The sequence below is a fragment of the Peromyscus californicus genome, unplaced genomic scaffold (assembly GCF_007827085.1).
Source record: "Peromyscus californicus insignis strain IS unplaced genomic scaffold, ASM782708v3 Scaffold_11__1_contigs__length_118956290, whole genome shotgun sequence".
Classification (NCBI taxonomy): domain Eukaryota; kingdom Metazoa; phylum Chordata; class Mammalia; order Rodentia; family Cricetidae; genus Peromyscus; species Peromyscus californicus.
This window is the reverse complement of record NW_026294402.1, coordinates 107,478,959-107,495,636: the sequence shown is the minus strand read 5'-3', so window position 1 is coordinate 107,495,636 and position 16,678 is coordinate 107,478,959. Positions and strand designations below refer to the sequence as shown.

General features: G+C 44.1%; 1 long non-coding RNA gene across 5 annotated transcripts in view; it reads left to right on the top strand.

Annotated features, from left to right (window-relative positions):
- The window catches only part of LOC128100436 (uncharacterized), a 415,354-nt gene that overhangs the window by 120,241 nt on the left and 278,435 nt on the right, over nt 1-16,678 (top strand). The window lies entirely within an intron of this gene.

Sequence of the window (16,678 nt, the reverse complement as noted above, 5' to 3'; positions counted from 1 at the left end):
CAGTGATGTGAAGGTGTAAACTGAATAAACCCTTCCCTCCCCAACTTGATTTTACTAAAAATGTTTCATCACAGCATAAGTAACCATGACTAGGACAGATATACAGCCTTGCTGACCCATCGATTCTAACTCTTTCTGACTCCCGGGAGAGAACCCAGGTAAGCTGCTTCTGAACTTCTGACCCACATCACTGCAAGCTAATAAGTGACTGATTTTTTTAAAAAACCACAATAATTTGTTATGTTTGTTAGAAAATGAATGCAACAGAGCATATATATTCTTATTTATTTGTTTTATCTGTGTACCACATACCTTGTTCCTATGGAAAACACACTACCTTTGTGCTGACAACTTATCTGGACGTGTACTCATTTATCAGTACCTTGAATTTAATGACCACCAAATTTGTAGATCTTGTGCTTAATTGTTATGTCTGCATGTGTTTGCAATGCTGAGGGTGGAAGTGCTTCATACACACTAGGCTAGTCTTCCACCTCTGAGGTACACCTCTACCCAATAACTTCAGGGAAAAGCATTGAGGTCCAGTGACTATCATAAACACACACACACACACACACACACACACACACACACACACACACACACACACACATTAAACTGATTATCCCAGAGGAACACGTTCCTCATTTCTGAACCCAAGGCTGTGTACTTGAGGGGCTGGGGAGACCAGTCAGACTACAGATTTTCTCAGGTCTTTAGAACATTAAATATCTTCCTTAGGAGTTCTAAGTTCATTCTAAATGCTTCTGAGAATTGGCAAGTTATGCAGGGACACATATATGGGAAAGGAAAGGTGAGGGTTTTGACTTTCCCCAGCCCAAACATCTTTAGCAAATTTGAATGTCTTCTCGTAGATACTGTGGTAGTGTGACTAAGAATGGCCCCCATAGGCTCATATATTTGAATGCTTAGTCATCAGGGAGTGGAATTGTTTGAAAGGATTAGAAGGATTAGGAGGTGTGACCTTGTTGGAGGAAGTGTGTCACTGGGGGTGGGCTTTGAAGTTTCAGAAGTCCATCCAGGCCCAGTGTCTCTCTCTGCCTATGGATTACCATGAAGCTCTCAGCTACTGCTCCAACACCTGCTTGTATGCCACCATGCTTCCTGCCATTATGATAATAGTGTAAGCCTCTGAAACTGTAAACAAGCCTCCAATTAAATGTTTTCTTTTATAACAGCTGTCTTGGTCACGGTGTCTCTTCACAGCAACAGAACAGTGACTAAGACAGACACCTTGGTCTTATTTCTGTTTTTCTTCTCATTTGGGAATAGTAGCCCTCTTATGACCAGGATGACTATGTGGAGGCCATGAGGAAGGCTGTGGTTAATTTGTCCTGAATTTCCTGGATGGTCCCAGATAGGGATTCTGTATAGTCCAGATAAGTCCCTGGTGAGGGCAAGATGTTCTGGGAGCATGCCACTCTCCAGAGCAGTGGTTCTCAAACTCTAGCAGCATCATAATCACTGGAAGGATTATCAAAACAGAACTCATGAAGTTTGGGGGCTGAGACAATAGCTCATATGGGAAGATGCTTTCAGGGAAAGGAAGAAGACCTGAGTTTGATCCCCAGTGCCCATCATAAAATTCCAGGAGTGATGGCTTACTCTTGTGATCTCAGGGCTAGGGATGTGGAAACAGGTGGGTCCTTGATGCTTGTTGGCCAGCTAGCCTAGCCATGTTGGTCACTTTTCTGTTGTGATGATAAAACATCATGACCAAAGCAATTTAAGGAAGAAAGTCTATTAATTACAGTTCCAGAAAATAGTGCCCTCACGACAGCAAAGACAGGGCAGAAAGCTGGCTGACCACATTTCACTTGCATGGAGGAGGCAAGGGACAGGTCAATAAAGGTGGGATGAGCTCTTAAAGCCTTCCCCTCTGTCAAGTGCTTCCTCTAGCAAGGCTGTCCCTCCAGGTTCCATAACCTTTCCAAAGAGCACCACCAACTCAGGACCAAGTGTCTAAGCTCGTGGGTCTGGATTAGGACCTGATAGTTTACATTCCCAACCAGTCCCTAAGCTGCTGGTGCTGTCTGTCTGGTGACTACTATCACCTTGCAGACATGTTTCTCTCCAGGTATTTTTTCTTTCCATATCCTGACATCTTTTCATGCAGGCGTTAACCTTTGTAGAAGTTGTTCTTGAATATTTCCTTTCACATCCAGTGTTGTCTCTAGCTTCTAACTGCAGCATGCACACCTATTGGATTTTGATACTTTAATAAGAGTATCAGTGTAAACATCTTGTTTATAGGGGGAAAATGTCTCCTGTTCAGGGAGACTGCTCATTAACTAAGGTGTGACTGTAAAGTAGAGAAGAAAAGCACACTGTGTTCTCATCCCTGTGTTCCTGGCCCCACCCTTACTATGATGAGCTTGTTGGTGGGAGGGATCTAAGAACCTAAAGACCACTGAACATAACAGTGAAAAGTAATTTGAGGACTGGAGAGGTAGCTCACTTCCTAAAGTTCTTGCTGTGCAAACATGAGGACCTGAATTTAATTTTCCATAAAACCTGGGCACTATGGTACATGTTCTGTGTTCTCAACACTGGAGAGTCTTTCTAACCATCCAACCTAGACTAATCAGTGAGCCCTAGGTCCCAGTGAAGGACTTTATCTCAAAAAACAAAGTGATCGGCTTCTGAGGAATGATGTCAAAAGTTGACCTCTAGCTTCCAGATATACACATAGACATATACACACACAGACACATATACATAGAAATACACACACAGACAGACAGACATATATACACACACATATAGACACACACACATATAGACACACACACAGATACACACACATATACATACAGATATACACACATAAACTCACATGTATCAACACATGTGAATGTGGAAACACGCGCATAGACATATATATGCATAGACATACACAGACACACACATAGATATACACACATAGACACATATACCAACAAGTGTGAATGTGGACACACACATGCACACCCACACGCACACCCCACATGCAAAGACTGGCTTTTGAAAGAATTGATGCTGGCAGGGTTGGATGGATAGCAATTCCTTTGTACAGGCGTTGGGAGATGGTCATGGACTCATCAGACTCCCCACAGCCCATAGCCTGTGAACCAAACAACCTGATTCTGAGAAGCCACTGCTAAGTTCTGAAAGTTCTTTTTGATTACATATCCAGAACTCCAGAGTCTCAGAGAAACTCCCAAAGGGCCACATTTAGCCCCAGCACTCTGATCTTTTGAGCCCACTGGCTTCCCACAAAGCAAGAGAAAAGTTGAGATTCTCTGCTGAGGCCACCACAGCCATGCCATGGCTTCAAGGCAGCAAGCCATCTGCAAAGTGTCTAGAAAGGCAAGTGTGTGCTATCCTCTTTCTGGTCTCTAATTTATTGGCAGAGAAATGTTAAGTAGACTTTTTAAAAAGAGTCACCATATTGCAGAAACAGATTGAAGGAAGATGGATTTGGGAAAATAGAATTTGCTGCAGGAGAGAATCCAGGCCTTGATAGGGAAGGCACGTGGGCTGTGCCACAGCCCATGCGGCCTCCCTCCCTGTGTAAAGTAAAGTTTCTCTACTGCAAAGAACCTTGACACCAGTGACATTTCTTGAGCAATTACTTTGAGCAAAATCTTGTGATACATGCTTTTATAAAATTAATTCTTTCATTCCACTTTTACCAAATGTATGAGTTCATTATTATTATAATTCTAATGTGATAAGTGGGGGAAAGGTTATCTTTCTAAGGTTGTTGTATGGCGGATGAGTGATGGAGTCGGAACTTGGAACTGTGCTTTGTCAGGCTCCAAGCTGCAGAAACACTTAAAGGGAAACCAAGCTTTATTGTTCAGAGCGACTCACTAATACTATGTATGCCTTGAACTGTATTTTCCTCAAATTTCTGTGCCGAAGCAGTGGCTGAAGTATAATTGTTTTTGGAGACAATGTCTCTATAGAAGCGATGGAAAGTCTCCTGGGTAGAGTTCTAATCCAATATGGTTTTTATAAGGACAACAGTGCTGTCTTCATTTTTAACGAGGAAGTAGGTTGGGGGTATATTTAGCTCAGTTGTAGAGTACTTGCCTAATGTGTACAAAGCCTTGTGTTTGATTCTTAGCACCATGGACTGTAACAGCAACACAAATAACAATAAAGAAGTGACAACAACAAATCCAGCAAGAAACAAAGGACTTAACTAGCACCCATAGCTTGTGAGTGTATAGAAAAGGCCACCTCAGAGCTCAGCATGAATATGGCCTTCTGCAACCCAAGAAAAAAGGCTTCAGAAGGCACCAATCCTGCTGACACCTGGATATTAGATTCCCAGCTGGAGAGCTGCCAGGAAAAAAATTTTGTTGCTTTAGTCTGTCAGCATCTGATGTTTTGTGGTGGTAGCCCTAGCATCATGCTGCCACCATTATGGATGGGTTATATTTTACTCACCCTTGACTTTGATCATGTGATATACATTGGTTGGTAGACCATTAACGCACCTATGTGAGTAGAGAATGGAGGATATTCAGGTGTTCCAGTGTGCTTTCTTGTGCTTGTGCTGTCTGAAGGCCTGTGAGAGTGTCTACAAAAGCATGAGATGCATTGGACAGTCTCATGCATGAAGCAGAGGGAGCTGGATGAAACCTGTCTAAGTGAGGCAACCCTCAGAAACAGTAGTTCACAGCCAAGCCTCTTCCTCCCTGAAAACTAACCCCTATACCCACAGCAGTCAATAATCATTGCCTTAAGCTTTTGAGATGTAGGGGATTTTGTGGGACATTACTGTGCAGTAGCTAACATAATAACCAAGATCAGAAGAGGAAACCTCATAGTCTTTGCAAAATTATTTCTCTGATCATTTACTGGGGTAGGGGTAGGAACCAGGATGAAAGAAGGTGAACAAATAGTAGCTCTAATAATTCTCCCAACAATTCTAATTAGGAGACTCTGTATACCTTTAAATATGAATAAAGTGGAACTGCAATCTCAAATCTATCTTTTCCAAAACAATATCGGTGGAAAAACACTGGATGGTGATCAGGAGAGGGAAAGAGGAGTAGGCTGTTGGATTCCCTTACGCTCAATTAAAAAACTTGGCTCTGACACTGGCTAGCTGTGGGCCACCTGATACAAGCTACACAAACTCAGAGTGATAAGCCCCTGGTTTTAATGTGTAAAAAGGGAGCTCACCCTGTTATCCAGCCCACCTGCCTTGGTCCAGCCCCTCTTGCTGTTTTGGTGTCAGGAATATGCAAAGACAGGGTAAGGCAGGGAATGTTGGAGAAACACAAACCTATAGGGAGATTCTCCAGTACTTGAGTAGTTAGCTTCGAGAGCCCTGCAGGGTGGGATGTCTTTCTTACTGGCTAGTTAGTTGTGAAGTCTGGAATCCTAACTATATAGCTTGCAGTGGAAGGGGGCTCCTAGTCCCCAGATCTGGAAGAACCTATCAAGATATTGTAGGATGAAGGAGTTTTCTCAGATAGTACATAAGCTGTAGCTTGACACTGGAGTCATGGGTAACAGCTCAGTTTCCAGGCTTTAGAATTTCATCTTTTGACCTTAGAAATACTTAATAAGCCTTTTGAGTGTTTATTACTTTACCTGGAAAACAAGGGCAATGGTAATGCATCCCTTATGGTGTACGCTGAATTCTGAAATTCATATTAAATTGAAGACTTTGGTTCAGAAATATGTCACAGATGAGCACTTTATAAGTGTAATCTCAGGATAGTTAATTTATCTGACCTGCCTTTCTTGGAAACACGGGACTCTAGGCCCCAAAGCTAGAATGGGACAAGATAAAAGCTTTACAAAACCTATATGCGAAGGAGAGACAGCCCCACCTGTTCAGGTCTTCAGATGCACACGCAGTCTGGGGGCCCCCAGAGAGAAGGCTGGAGTCACACATTCCCTACAGGAAATCATCCAGCAGCTGACTTGTCACTGTGCAGCGTGCTTTGCCTGGTTTCCATTGGTTGGGAAGATTAACCTGTTGCCCAAGTGACAGGAAGCCTGCTGCCGACTGTCAGCACAAATCATCAGGAACAGCTTCTGAGGAGACGTTTCCTTACATCAAGTCCTAATCCAACTTCCCCTTCCGGAACCACAGAGAATGAACACTATGCTCTCCCTTATGAAGACTTTGGTATCTGATAGCAGCCCTTATGTTTTCTGCTCTCATAGACACCCCCCCCCGCCCCGCCCCATCAATATTCATTCAGCTGGAGTGGTCTGACAGCATCTCTGGATTTTTTCAGCGGTGAGAAGTAGAAATTCAACGTAAGCTGAGCTCCACAATCTACCTGTGTGTTCATGTAGTCAGCACAGTTTTACTGAGTCTGTTTAATGATGATGGCACAGCAAAGAAAGCAGAGTCTACCCAAGGGAGCTTGCACTCTGGTGTGGAAATATGGATTCACCGCAGTAGATGAATACACACAGTTCAGGTAATAAATACTGCAGGGAAAATGAAGTAGGATAAAAAGTGTAGGGAATCTGGGAAGAATGCTGTGGGCATGTGGGTTGTCTACTATTGTGAGTGGTCAGAGGTAGGGCCTGATTCTGTTCCCCATCTTCTGCTGTCTGACTTTGGGGTAGACTGGCTTCCCTCCTTGTGTCTGCCCATGGACTGTGGTTCTGTGGCCTCTCATTTATATTTAGAATAAGCCCTGGCTTCTCCTTCAAGCCCACAGATGCTCCAAGCTTTACCAAGATAGAGCCATCTCAAATTCCTGTGTGCAGAATATTGTTCATTGATGAACTCCATCCTTTCAGAGGGATATGAGTTCTCCTGAAACAAGAAGTGTGCCCCATGTCACTCAAAGCCTTAGGGTACGGACTATGTGATGACACCTATTGGGAAATTGTAGTACCCACTGCAAAGACCAGGGGCAGGGCCATGCTCAATCTCTGTTTACAATTCCTGGTCTTAAGTAGGTCATACCTTAACAGAGATAGCATTTCAACCTGGTCCAAAGCTGTGATCAGTGAGACCATGGAAAAAGATGTGCTACAAGAGTCATTTGAAATAGTCAGCATTCAGGACATCCATTTTTGTCCAGCTTTTCACTCCCCAATTCTTAACAACCTTACCTGTCTGATCTTCAGTACTCAGTACCTCTTCATTTGGCAGAGTATAGTTTTGATTTTTCCCCTCATGTGACTTGATTTGGCTAATGGATGCTAGCACACCTTCTGAAACCTACAGAAGGTGGGAATACACACATGTGTTTGGGTTCCTCTTGCACTCTGCTACTACTCTGAGAAAAATGTGCCTAAGACCCCTGTTGGTCACATGGGACAGAAGAGAAAATTGAGAAGCTGGGACAAACAACCCACATGAGCCACATCCACATCCCTGGTGATGTAAGAGTTCCTCCTGAGTTCTCTCCAAGCCTAGCAAGACCCAGATAATCACCTGACCCCACCAGCCTTCTGGCCCATGAGTGGAATAAAGACTCTTTTGGTGTGCCTTGAGGTTTCCCCAGTAGTTTGATAGGCAGTCTTACTGTGATGAGAGATGAGAGGCACTGGCTAGAAAGGTATTTGTCAAGATAAAAATGCTCTGAGTTATTATAGCTGCCTGCTTGATGTAAAAAACATAAAACCTGGTAGAATTGGTTATAGAGTTTTGAACTTTGGAAATGTTTAAAAAATCAGGATGGGTAAATAGAATATCCTGTGAATCTTAGTCCTGGTAGGTGTAGGCTGAAGGGAGATGGAAGTGGGTCCAGAAGAAGCCAAATGTCCAGAGTAGGGAAGGGTCGATCTGGCTTTCCTGAGTTTGTTTTGGATACTCCCTGGTATGGATATCACTTAGAATGTGCTGAGAGATGAGCCTGTCACAGAGAAGGAACCTTGTGGGGGAAAGAAAGACAGTAATAGACACAGCATATATGAAGGGTTTTCTGAGTGGGGTTAGGAAGGTCCCTGACAGAACCAGTTAACTAGGGAGCATTCTCGGGTCTTGAGGAAACAAGACAAGCCAGTCTGTGGGCCACAGAGGCTGGAGACATCGTGGTAGGTCCCGGGGAGGACACTGAAAGTAGGGCCACTTTCTCCTTGGGGACACTACTCCTTGCTAGCACCAAGCCCTATCTCTGCACAGTATAATCCAGAGGCTATTTAGAGAGCACCAGGTCAATTAAGAAACACTTCACACCCACATCCCACCCACCCAACAACACACATGAAAGGACTAGGTGGAGTCCATGGAGGGGGCTCTAGAAATCAAAGAAGATGAAACACTTAATGCGTTGAGGCTCTGAATGTCTTGGATCTTTCAATTTAGAACCAAACCCATGAGTCACAACTTAAACTAAAGTTATTTTTCTTTCTCTGCATCCCAGTTGGGAAGCAACTATGACAAAGGGTAGAGCAAAGACTGAACTAGGTCCCACTTGTCAATTGGTGGTTGTTATTCCTAAGCAAATTGAGTCTTATTCCGAAAATCTTTACCTACATCTATATCTTAGAGGGTATGGCCTGTATTTTCTTCTAGTAGTTTCAGGTTTTGCACTGAGATCTTTGGTCCTTTTGGAGTTTATTTTTGTGTGTAGAGATAAATAAGGGTTTAATTTCATTCTTTAAACATCTACTTGGACATATGGACATCTAGTTGAAGATGGTTTATTTTCTCCAGTGCATGTTTTTGGTGTCTTTGTCAAATATCAAATGGCTGTAGTTATATCTACTCATGCTTAGATAATCTATTTTTTTCCATTGGTCTATGTGTCTGTTTTTGCGTTAGTACCATATTGATTTTATTACTATAGCTCTGTAATGTGTCTTGAAATAGGGAATAGTAATCCCTCCAGTATTGTTCTTTTTTGCTCAGGATTGCTTTGGTTATTGAGGTCTTGCATGAAGCCAATGAAGGCATACCTTTAATAGATGTGAATGAAATGATTAGCGATGGACCTGTCTTCTATAGCACATTGCAACTATTTCAGTGCTGTATATTTTCAGTATCTGAGCCATGGACTTGTAGGGAAATCCTATAGGAGGCAAAGCCTGAAGGGAATGGCTTGCCATGGGTAAGGAGAAAGCTGGTCGTAGCCCTTTATGGTCAGTGTTACTAATAGTCGAGTAGGTCGGGGAGGTCAGCTGTGTGTGTGCTTTGGAAGTTCTTCACAGAAGGGAGACATCAACCAACATATATGTGAGCTGGGAACATGCACTATCCTGGTAGATAACATGGGGTTAATTCACAACACCCACTGCAAAGACAGGTTGTGAATTGGCACATGGAATTAGCTCCATCCTCCTCCCTCCCTTCAATTCCCACTTACTTACCTTCTGACCATGAAAAGAATTTTTTCTATTTTCACTCAGGAATTGAAAGTCTCTATCCAGATAGCAGTGAGATTAAGATGGCAGCCAAAAACAAAATCAATTTTGGAAAGAAGTAATCCTTCTTATACTTAATCTTATGTACATATTCCAGTACTAAATCATTTTAAACACTGACAATCAACTGCCCAGAAGGAGTTAACACAGTTGACATTTTAAAGAGCTGAGGGATCAGGTAACCTTTCAGAGGCTTGTGCCCATGGGTGTAGGCAACTAGAAGCAAACCAGGAGTTTAGAGGCTAGAACATCAATCTAAACAGTGACCCCCAGCAAATTAACTTCTCTCCTAGTAAACAAAGATATCACATTTGGAGGTCCTGCCTCCTTATCCTGATCATTCAATATTCTATCTCCAACTGATAAAAATAAACAGGGAAATATCACAGAATAGAAAATGGAGAATACAAATCATGGGTGAGCAAAATGATGATGCAGGAGCTGAGGAAGAACTCCTGGTTCAGCTGGGCTGTCTTGGAAGAAGGGGTTGAGAGAGTTGAGCATCAGAGTGGGAAGCATATGGTAGGGTGGAAGAAAAGGGGTTCCTCCCTAATGCAGGCCATGTAAGGTCTTGACGGACCTTGAAGTAGCTAGGGATAGAGTTGCCCACTAGAAAGGCCATGAACTGGACCCTTGAGGAGCATGGTCTTGGGTTTCTCAGGGTAGAAAACTGAGGTAGAGCAGGGCTGCTGCCAGAAGTTGTCACATAGCTGTGTTCCCATCGGTTGGAAGGCCAGGCCTTCCTTGAAGGAAAGCCTACCCATAAATCTCTAAAGCATGGCCAGAGCCTGGTAGATAGAAATGGTCACTGTTACCAGTTGGCCATTGCATGTGGCCATTGTAGGCACTAATGTGGTAGGTAGATGTCCACAGGGTACAGCGTTGTAGACTCTGAAACTGAGAGCAGACTCGGCACATAAGGTTCACTTGTATCCCTGCACCTGGAAGCAGTGGTGTGGAGAAGCTTCGGGGATGGTTACGTGTGGTCCTCTGAGAGTCCTCCAAGAGTACTTTCAGGCCTTTGCGCTCAGCAGGGAGACCAGCACACCTTTTGCCTCTTCTGTTGGAGAAGCATGGGAAGAAGTTGGGTGAAAAGCCCCATCCCAGTGGGAGGTCATGAGAATTTTTCTTCTTGGCTTGTCTTTTAAAGCGCACTCATGCCATTTCTAACAAAACAGAGAGAAAGGTGATTGACGACTGGAGGACTAGGCACCTGTGGTGTGAGAGGAGAGTCCTGGTCTTTCTACACCTTAAAGCTGTGCGTGGGGGTCAGAGAAGTAGCTCACTTTGTAAAGTGCCTTCTATACAAGCATGAGGACCCAGTTCCATCCCCATAACCCATGTTCAAAGGCTGGATGTAGTGGTCCGTATGCACAATTCCAGTGCTAGGTAGGCAAAGACAGACTGTGTGTGTGTGTGTGTGTGTGTGTGTGTGTGTGTGTGTGTGTGTGTGTGTGAGAGAGAGAGAGAGAGAGAGAGAGAGAGAGAGAGAGAGAGAGAGAGAGAGAGAAAGAGAGAGAGAGACTGGCTAGCTAGCCTAGTCCCTTCAGCAAGTCCCAGGTCCCAGTGATAGACTCTGTCTTAGAAAACAAGGTGGGAGACTCCTGGGAAACAACAGTTGAGGTTGATGTCTAGCCTAGACAGGCATGTGTACATACATATATGCATTCACCCCCGCTCCCCCAAACACACACACAGTGCTCTTGGGCCTGGGGATTGTAGTTTCCAGCCATGGAATCTAGGCAAGTTTTGCAATTTCTCTTTTTCCTCCATTTATAAAACCAGGATCTCTCCCTCCCTTCCTGTCTCCCTCCTTCTATTATCTATGACACATTTATTGTGTTGCAGTGAAACATAGCTCAACAAAACCATCCATAACTTCAAAGATCCTGGTGTGGGGCAAGTGATAGCACAGTGCACACACGTGATAGTAGAGGCCAGTGGCAGCTGCTGTACAAGTCTTTAGTTGCAGTATCAGGAGAAATCAGTGATTCCCTGGAAAGTATCACCATGGATGACACATGAGCAAAAGCCTGTGAAGTGAGCAGTGGGCAAACTGGGGCCCCAATGGGATAAACTAAAGAAACTCAGTACTGAAAATCCTGTGCACAGGCTGTGAAAACAAGTCAATTTGTTATTGATTCATCAATTTAAGGGATGTGTGAGTCTTCTGACAGCTGGGGATAGGGCCGATCAGTTGGAAATGAGTGACAGGAATGGGCAGCCATGCCTGGGGACACTCAGATTGTGCTTAAGAAGCCCTTAAAGAGTTCTCAGAGCCTAGAGAGCTAGAACCCAATCCAGAACACCAGAACTGGAGTGCTTTGAGAAAGAAATGCCCACAAATGAGGCATGGTAAAGAGAAGGGTGATGGAGAATTCCATCAATGAGGGTACCAAGGCAATGTGTTGAGGCTTTAGATGCTGGAAGGCGGCTGAGCTCAAGGACAATCCAGACAGACTGCCCAAGGAATTAAGGGTAGCGGTTCAATGGTGGTGGTGGTGGAAGGCGGTATTTAAGAGGGATTTAAGGACCTTGAAAAAGCTTTGAGGACTGTGAGGAGTCACAGCACAGAAGCCTGGGTTTCCAATGGAAGCAGGGACTGCTTGCTTTGTGCTGATGGAGGCAGGATGTGGGGTGAGGACAGACATTCACCACTGCAGATTCACAGCTTCTCAGTTGCATTCAACAGATCACAGAACATCAGCATTTTAAATAGACACCCCTGTGCTCATGATGAATTTATTTTTAACACTCTTACATCCTCATCTCAAAATTAGCTTCTAGCGAGCTCCAAAAGATCGCCTGAAATTTGTCACTTAGGAGCATAAATAAAATCAGGGAAAAGAAAGAATGTGAAAGAGGAGCTCAAAGTTATGGGCCGTTGCTAGGTGAAAGAGGAGCTCAAAGTTAGGGGCCGTTGCTAGGTGGGAAGCAATAGTCACGATGGCTGGATGGCTGGGTCAGAAAATGTGTCACCAAGGCGAGAAGCTTTAGTCTTGGAGTCTGTTTTGGGTAGTGTCCGCTGTGGTACAGCTTCCAGCAAACAAAATGGATTTCACAGCTGATAGTTTTATCCTGTGAAAAGAAAAGGAAACTAATAAAATATAATAATAAGAGAAGTATGGTTGCTGAGGAAACCAGAGCTAGAGGCTATGTGAGCTTTTTAGTCAGTCCTCATGAGTGGGAGCCTGGTAGACTGCAGGTGACCCTGGCTGTGCATGGCAAGGAGTGGCAGTGAGGTTGAGGGGACTCTGAATCCATGTCACTGGTGATGTCTCCTAAGACATTAACGGAGCTCCGTGCAGATATCCAGAGAGGAGTCTCTTAACATGACGCATACAGTGGCCTTGGCATCACAGGTAAAACTCGGGGCCTGGTCACTGTGTGTGCATTCCTGCCTCGACACGTGTTGCTTCCCCAGCTTGGTTTGCTCTTTTCCGGATAGTCACATGACTCCTGCCCTTGCTTTCCTTAGTCCCTCCTAAGGGACCTACGTGTCCTCCCTGTGAAGCCAAGGAGCCTATTTACCCACATACAGCTGGTCCCCATGTCTCCTTTCCCTGCATTATCCTTATCTCTTTCCCGCAGCACTTATCATAATATATGTGTTTTATTAAATTTTAGTTGCTCAAAGCAGCTATTTTGTCTGTTTTATTTAAAGAATTATTTCTTTTTTTAAAATTTATGTGTGATGTGTCTGTATACGTACACATGCATGTTGGTGTCTTCAGAGGCCAGAAGAGCGCATCAGATCCCCTGAGCTAGAGTTACAGGTTGTCCTGAGTTGCCTGACGTGGGTGCTGGGAATTAATCCCAGTCTTTCTTCTTCCAGAGAAGTGCTCACTTCTAACTACTCAGCCATCTTTCCAACCCTGATTTTGCCTGCTTTGATCTCTGCCATATCCCAACACATAGCAGCATGCTTAGCACATAGACATTCTGTAAATATTCTCTGCATGGTTGGAGGAATGAATTTTGGGTCCCTGTTAACTTTCTGGCTCTGGAGAGGACCTTTCAGGCCTTTCATTCACCAAGTAGTGTTCTTTGCTCACCAGACATCATGCAAAGTCTGCTCAGAACCATTCAAAGGTGACCTCATTGTCCTTAGCCCTCTCTTAGGGCTTTCTGGGTCTCCACTCTGAGCCTTCTCTCTGCCATCATACAAACTTGTGTTCCAAAATGTCTGGCAGGCTGTAGGCTGGAGCATTCCTAAAATCTGTAGGTATTTGGAACACCAGAGCCTCAACAGAGCCTGCAGAAACCTGGAGAGTGGATTGCATTTCACTATACTCAGAAAGTATGATACCAGCTAGCCTGATAGGTTCTTTTCCCTCTGCTTATTAAAGAATTAAAGAGATAAGAAAAATAGTTCAGAGCAAGGTGAACGTGAAGTTTATTGGCAAGCCTTACAGACTTCCCAATAGAGAAGGGACCCCAGGACCAGGAGTCCACCAACTCTAAGGGACCCTGTTTTTTTATTTGGGCTTGTGTCCCCCTCTTAGAAGCTCCCTCTCTTCTCCTATTAGACTGAAGGTATTCATATGTGCCTTGTGGTGAGGGGATTGGGTCTCCTGCATCTGCCTCAGAGTACAGAAATCACTGCAGCCGGGTGGTGGTGGTACACACCTTTAATCTCAGCACCTGGGAGACAGAGGCAGGTGGATCTCTGTGAGGATCTTTGAGGCCAGCCTGGGCTACAGGGTGAGTTCCAGGAAAGGCACAAAGCTACACAGAGAAACCCTGTCTCAAAAAAGAAAATTTGCTGCAATAGGAACCCCTGTCTTGGTGCATGGGTTCAGAAACAGTCACTGGTTGGTTGTGGTTAGTGATCCCCCAATACTCCAATTCTCTTTGTGATGTAACAGGGAAAGAGAAACTTGTTGCAGGTGAAAACAAATAGTCTACTTATTTGGGGAAATGAAACTTATGTATTACAAAGAAATGCATCAAGAGAATCACCATGTTTTCTTCTTTCCTCTGAGGGGCTATGCAACCTGTGGAATGTGCTGGGCTTGCAGATGTTAGGTGGGGGCTATAGCTTGACACTCAGCCTTTGCTTATATTGTCACATACATGGATTGGATGTGGGTCTGCCTACCATCATGATTCTACTGCGGATCACATTAGACAGTCACATACACTGTTTTCCACGGGCTGTCCGGTAAATGAGTGCTAAGGTTGCAACTTGGACGTGGGTTTGTTTAGATTCCCAGTTCTGCTCCATCCAATCAGTTTTTTTGGAATATGAATTTTGGGGACAGCCACCCACTGACACCCAGCTTGTGACAAGGGTGTGTTGCCTTGCTGTTCTTTTTCTGTAGTTACCCGCACACTTCCAGGAGATGTTCCCATCACTCTGGTTCCAGCAGCCCTGCTGTGTTCCTCTTGGGGGCTCAGGGATAACCTTCTTTTGTTTCCATTTCTTTCTTTGCATTGTCTGCATTTATTTTTTCTCTTCTATGACCTCCAAATCAGTCCAGTTTTATGGCTGTCTGACAGAAAATAAGAAAGAAAGAAGGAAGGGAGGGAGGGAGAAAGAAAAAGAGAGAAAGGAAGGAAGAAAGAGAGAAAGGGGAAGAAAGGAAGGAAGGAAGGAAGGAAAGAAGGAAGGAAGGAAGAAAGAAAGAAAGAAAGAAAGAAAGAAAGAAAGAAAAAGAAAGAAAGAAAGAAAGAAAGAGGAAGAAAGGAACTTCCTGTGCTCTGTTGCTGGTTGCTTCGGTTTCATGTCTCTGGACCGACTGGCAGGATAACTCCTTTGCTCGTGCCTCAGGCTGGCATGGCCAACACTCACTGAGCCTCTCCTCCACAGCCCAGCTTGAATCATCTTTATTTTAAATCAGTCAGTCCATTTCCACTTGTCATGATTACCGATGCACTTGGATTTCTTTCTGATTTTCTACTTTCCATTTGTCCTGCTTAGCCTTTCTTTTCTCTTGGATTGAGTAATAGACTCACCTCTTGCCCATTGTATTACTTATCTTCTGTTATTTCTGAAGATTTCCTTTTCACTTAACTAGGAGTGTCTATAGGATATATAATTTAAATACAGCCAACAACCAATCAAAACATCATCTTTTCCCTCCAAATGTTAAGAAATTTGAAATATTTAATTCCCAGTGATCTCCTAGAACTCGCATGCTACTGCCGTGTTTTCCGTCATAGTCGCCCTCCCCTAAGGAGATGTTTGTCACTGTTTCTGTAGTTAAACAAGCTTAGATGTGATGTTTACTGTTTTCTTAGCTCACTAGTCTATGATAGCATGGATGTTCTTTCTGGCCAACCCGTGCTTCATCCCAAGATTTTTGGTCCACAAATGTCATCTGTTACAGTGAAATAGGAAGAGTGTAAAATAAGTGAACGTATTTCATGGTTTCTTCCCCACCACTCTAGAAAGGTCTCATGTAGCCCAGGCTGGCCTCAAACTCACTATGTAGGTGAGGATGATCTGGAACTATTTTTGAATTTGTCTAATGTATGTGATGTTTTGCCTGCATGTATGTCTGTGTATACATTTGATGCTCATGGAGGCCAGAAGAGGGTGTTGGATCCCCCGAGACTGAAGTACAAGTGGCTGTGAGCTGCCACGTGGGTGGGATATGAACCTGGGTCCTCTGGAAGAACAGTGCCCTTAACCTCTGAGCCATCTCTCCAGCCTGACCTTGAACTTCCGATCCTCCTGTTTCCTTGTCTCAAGTGCTGGGATTACAGGTGTGCACCTCTACAACAGACAATATTTTATTAGTTCTTAAAATCTTAACTCGTGTACACTCACTTTCACCACAAAGGCAGCTCTGAGACAAGCTTTGGAAACCATCTTCTGTCCTGAGGTCTTCCTGCTTGGAGAGAATCTGAGCACATTTTAGGTGGGTGCAGCTTCTAGGTAGGCATCGTGGGGAGAGAGGCAGGAGTGGGTCTGAGACTATAGGAACAGAATAAAGTTTTTATTGCAACCTGAGCTTTGGAAACAGTTGCTCAAAAGCGAGACTTCTGCCATTCTTTTACACGAAGCCCTCTGAAAATCTCCATGCCTGACGGCACATTGTGACTGGAAAGCCTGGGGACCTGGGGGCTCGGAGGTTGACAGTGCCAATTAACAGAAAGAGTGTAGGCTCATGAAGGGCTGCCGTCCCTGGCAGATCCTCTCTGTTTCATTAGGGTGACTTTGAAAAGGTTGGAGGCAAATGGCACCTTTCACTTTTAAAAATCAGACTGGTGACTGATCTTAACCATTTTTAAAGCTTGATTTTGAGCTGTCCACTGTGACAAGGACATGGCCACAACTAGCATTACTCAGAAACCCGTGGCACAAGAAGCC